This window comes from Phacochoerus africanus, chromosome 1 (genome assembly GCF_016906955.1).
Source record: "Phacochoerus africanus isolate WHEZ1 chromosome 1, ROS_Pafr_v1, whole genome shotgun sequence".
NCBI classification, from domain to species: Eukaryota; Metazoa; Chordata; class Mammalia; order Artiodactyla; family Suidae; genus Phacochoerus; species Phacochoerus africanus.
The window spans coordinates 184,076,383-184,081,445 of NC_062544.1; the positions used below are offsets into that span (position 1 = coordinate 184,076,383).

The 5,063-nt window shown below is 41.7% G+C and overlaps 1 non-coding gene across 1 annotated transcript; it reads left to right on the plus strand.

Moving 5' to 3' along the window:
• Nucleotides 1-4,678: 4,678 nt before the first annotated feature.
• Nucleotides 4,679-4,821, plus strand: LOC125114497 (small nucleolar RNA SNORA76). Its single transcript, XR_007131820.1, has one exon. It is a non-coding gene; the product is annotated as a small nucleolar RNA SNORA76 (small nucleolar RNA).
• The last annotated feature ends 242 nt before the right edge of the window (nt 4,822-5,063 follow it).

The following is a 5,063-nucleotide window of genomic DNA, read 5'->3' on the forward strand; positions in this document are numbered from 1 at the left end:
GCCAGAGCAGGGCTTAGCACTCTGATGATGGCAAAGGGAGTCACTGGAACTTGACCATGAAGAGATTCTTGAGGTGCTGTACAGCCTTCCCGGTGTGCATGTCAGCAGCAGATGCAACCTTCTTCACTCTGATGTGATGGATCCATGGGGCAATACCCGCAACCTTTATAGCAGTTGGGCTTACTATGCGACCCTCAGTTTACAAATGTTAATAAATAGCCACAAAGAATGTATCAAAGCCCATATCCCTACACTGACTACCTGAGTTAAAAATCTACCTTAATTCCCCCCCTTTGAGTTGGAGACTCTAACTGTGGGAAAAGGGGCGACGACCGCTCTAACTTCTTCCTGCTGAAAAGGGGCGTCGTTAGGGAAAGCAGTTAGGTCTCCACTCATGGAATGGTCAAGTGGGCTTTGATAACATTGCTTTGGATACCTCAAAGAAATATTTTCACCGGGAGGAGGAGGTCAGCTGGTTCCACAGGGCAGCTCCAAAAACTGGAGCTGGATTAGACAGCTCATGAATCTACTGATGAAGATCTAGCAGGGAATTAGACACATTTGCGATGGAGAGCTAGGTTTCAGCTTCTCAGGTTAGATGTTTGATTTGACCTCAAGTGGGAAGATGAGCCCTTATCATCCTCCTTCTGGGGTCTGGAGTCAAGGGATGCTTCACAAGCTTGCTCATGATATGGTTTGATTCTTCTATATGGCCCTTCTCTAATTGTTCTTGGACAAGATCACTTAAAACCTTTAATTTTCTGAAAAAAGAGGCCAATGCTCAACCCAAACTGGTTTTTCTGTAGTCCATTTCAGTCGAATAGGTTCAGGAGAAACATAATTATTTTTACAAGCAGTGGCCGCTAATGAAAAGGCCGATATCCCAAACTAGATTTGTCCCTTTTAATCTCAGATTCAATAGGTTCCACTCTCCCTTGATGATGTCTTCCTAATCCCAATCCGGGAATGTAACCCTGTTTCTGCAACATTTTTTGGCTTTGATGACTATATTGATCTACTGGTGGTAAGTAAATTTCTGCATGCCACTGTTGTAATAAATCTCTCCCCCATAGATTGATAGGGAGTTGAGCAACATAAGGTTTCAATCTAGCTGGCTGCCCATCTGGTCCTTCACAATTAAGCCATTGGGCACTCTTTTTGAGACCCTCTGCTTTTCCTAACCCAGTGACTTCAACATCAGCTGGCTGAAGAGGCCACGTGTCTGGCCAGTGTAAATGGCTAATGATTGAAACATCAGCACCAGTATCAATCAATCCTCTAAAAGACTTCCCATTTATGATAACTTGACAAGTGGGTCGTTCCTCTAGGACCTTTTCTGACAAAAACACTCCTGCCCCTCCTGTGGTATTGAATCTCTTCTGTCTAAAATTATTCCTGTCTTTTTTCTTCTGGACTCTAGGTAAAATTAAGATTTGAGCAATCCGATCCCCTTTTTTAATTTTCCAAGGAATCGCAGTGGAAACCATCACTTGTACTTTATCATCCCCGTTATTATCCAATATCCTGGTATGAACTCGAATTCCTTGTTCTGTTAGCTCTGCCCTTCCTATTAGCAATCCTATTGTATCTGATGGTAATGGATTTTCCAATTTGGTTGTAATAGAAGTAGGAGTTTCACTAGGAAGGAGAATTAAATCCTGTACACTAGGGAGATCTACTGTGATGTCGAACTCTGGTGCAGAGCGTAGTTCCAGGGAGTCTGGCTCTTGTTCTGAATGGGGAATGCTTCCTTGGTTGACGGGGCTGGAAGCTTGCCCCGAGGGTAGTTTCCCAACAAGGGGGTTCCATCTTTATGAAAGATGGACCGGCACTGGTTAGCCCAGTGATTTCCTTTATTACATCTTGGACATAGTCTGGGCTGTTTATTATTGTTACCAGAAGGTGCTGAAGCTCCGTGAAAGAAAGGTCGGGCTCGTGGAAGAGCGCGACATTGTTTTTTAATATGTCCTGTCTTGCCACAATTAAAACATTTTCCTGAAAATTTGTCTTTAACTTTTAAATTAGCCATTGCTTGGGCTAGCATTGAGGCCTTAAAGGTCTCCGTCCCCACTCCCTGACAGGCTTTAATATATTCGGCTATGTTAGCTTTTCCTTTTAAAAATCCTATGGCCTTTTTGCAATCAGTGTTTGCATTTTCATATGCTAACAATTGAAAAATAGTATCAGACACCTCAGAGTTAGTAACTTGTCGTTTTAATGCCTCTTGTAAACGAGCTAGAAATTCAGTATAAGGTTCCTTAGGGCCTTGTAGGATCTTTTGAAAAGAAATATTTATTTGACCCGTAGATTCAATTTTATCCCATGCCGTTAAGCAACATTGTCTAATCTGTTCAATAGCCAAATCATTCATTCTTAATTGATCTTGAAGATTACTCCAAGGACCAATCCCTAACAATTGTTCCATTGTAATTGGAAGATTTCGAACCCGATTACGATTAGCAGTAATTTGGGCATGATCTTGCCACCAAGACTTAAATTGTAAATATTCACTAGGTGATAGCACAGCACGGGTTAAGCTATGCCAATCAGCAGGAATCATACGATTTCCTTCAGCTACTCCCTGCACGATTCCTTTTGTAAAGGGAGAATTAACACCATAGTTTTGAACGGCCTGTTTTAATTCTTTAAGTATTTTAAAAGGAAAGGGCTCATGAATGAACTCGTAAACTCCATCAGGGTTGGCGGGATCAATGCCTGGAGCCACTGTCTCCCTGACAGTTACTGGAAAGGCTAAGTGTATGGCATCCAAATCGCCTTCCCTTTGAGCCTGTAAAATTCCCTGTTGAATGGATGATAGGTGGTGTTCACGGGTAGCACTCATTTTCTTTACAACCCTGGAAGTAGAGGCTTGATGAGTCCTCATCACCTTACTCCTAATAGGAGGCGATTGAGGAATATCAGAATCAACAATTGGAGCCGAAGGCTCAGGAGCCAAATATTCTCTATGATAATTTTGTTCAGGGACTGAATATTTAGATTCTTCCAACAAAGGTGTAAACTCCCCTTCTTCCTCTAAGTCCTCTGTGGTCTCTGGAAGTTCTAAAACTGATTTAATTAAGTTCCAAGTACTCCAAATGGACACAGGAATTTGAATGCCCTCATCATGCAATATCCTAAGTTCCATTCCTATCATTTCCCATATCTTTAAATATAATGTTTCTGATGTAAAAAGCCAATCACAATGTTTCTCAATAGTCTGAAAAAGTTTCGAAAGCTTACTTTCACTTGTTTTTGCACCCCCCTTTTTAAGGAGTTGTCCAAACAAACAAATGTAAGGATTATAGTTTCCCATTTTACCCCGTAAATACCTGAGAGAGGGAACTTATCTGCAAGATTTCTTTAGCGTGGCCACACAAAATTCCTCTCTCCTCAGGGCTCCACAGCACTTCCAGTGAATAAAATTTCCGCTGTAGTCGCGATCCTTCGTTCCTCGTGCCTGCCTGTTTGTGAGCCTGCCCCACGTTGGGCGCCACTTGCCGGGGCCAGCTCAGCAGGATGGGGCTGAAGAACGGGTGCTGTGGAACTTAAGGAAAAATAGTTAACATAAAACAAGACACAGAGACATTTATCTTAGGTAGAGGTGGGAGCCAGGGAACTCAAGGTCTCAGGGACCAAGCGCCCCTCAAGAATCCACACTGCTTTTATTGTGCTCTTTAGATGAGATCAAGTGAGGAGTGGCTATGGGTGGATAATACAGGGTTTGTTTACTATTATATAAGTTCTTTTACTATTTAGAAAGCCACTTAGGTGGTAAAGGGTTAAGCTCTTACTCTGACCTCTAGGCACATAACAGTTCTTAAGCTTAAGTCACTTATGCCTTTAGGTCTTTGCTCTATAAGCTTAAGTCATTTACCACCACTGCGACTGTTTCTCCAAGAAGGAAGATGGGATAAAATAAAGAAGGACAAGATGGAGTTTTCAAGGAAACATGTCTTGCAACAACCAAGGACATTTTTCACAGAACTTGAACAATTTTAAATTTTAAAGTTTGTTTGGAAGCACAAAAAACCCAGAAGAGCCAAAGACATCCTCAGAAAGAAAAATGGAGCTGGAGGAATCAGGCTCCCTGACTTCATACTATACTACAAGGCAACATTCATCAAAACCATATGGTACTGGCACAAAAACACAAATATAGATCAGCGGAACAGGATAGAAAGCCCAGAATTAAACCCACACTCCTACAGCCAACTAATCTATGACAAAAAGAGAAAAGACAGCCTGTTTAAGAAGTGGTACTGGGAAAACTGGACAGCCACATGTAAAAGAATGAAACTAGAACACTCCCTAACACCATACACAAAAATAAACTCAAAATGGATTAAAGACCTAGATATAAGACCAGATACTATAAAACCCTTAGAGGAAATCATAGGCCAAACTCTCTCTGACATAAACGATAGCAACATCTTCTCTGATCCACCTCTTAGAGTACTGACACTAAAAACAAAAATAATCAAATGGGACTTTATTAAACTTAAAAGTTTCTGCACAGCAAAGGAAACCCTAAACAAAATGAAAAGACAGCCCACAAAATGGGAGAAAAATCTTTGCAAATTAATCAACTGACAAGGGATTAACCTCCAAAATTTATAAACACTGTCTGCAGCTCAATACCGAAAAAACAAACAACCCCATCAAAATAATGGGCAGAAGTGCTCTGTCTTTGAGCCCCTGTTGCACCTGTGCATGGCGCGGCGCCGGGGAGAGAGCACAGGCTGCAGTGCTAGAATATGCGCTTGCGTATAACGGGTCATCTGTCCCTGCCACGGGTAGCCCTTTTAACTGCTAGCAAGACAGACAGCGGTGAGAAAAAAGAAAAAATAGGCGGAAGATCTAAACAAAGCAGTCTCCAAAGAAGACATAAGATAGCCAAAATACACATGAAAAGATGTTCAACATCCCTCACTATTAGAGAAATGCAAATCAAAACAACTCTGAGGTATGACCTTACTCTGGCCAGAATGGCCATCATCAAAAAGTCTACAAACAGTAAATGCTAGATAGGGTGGGGAGAAAAGAGAACCCTATTACACTGCTGG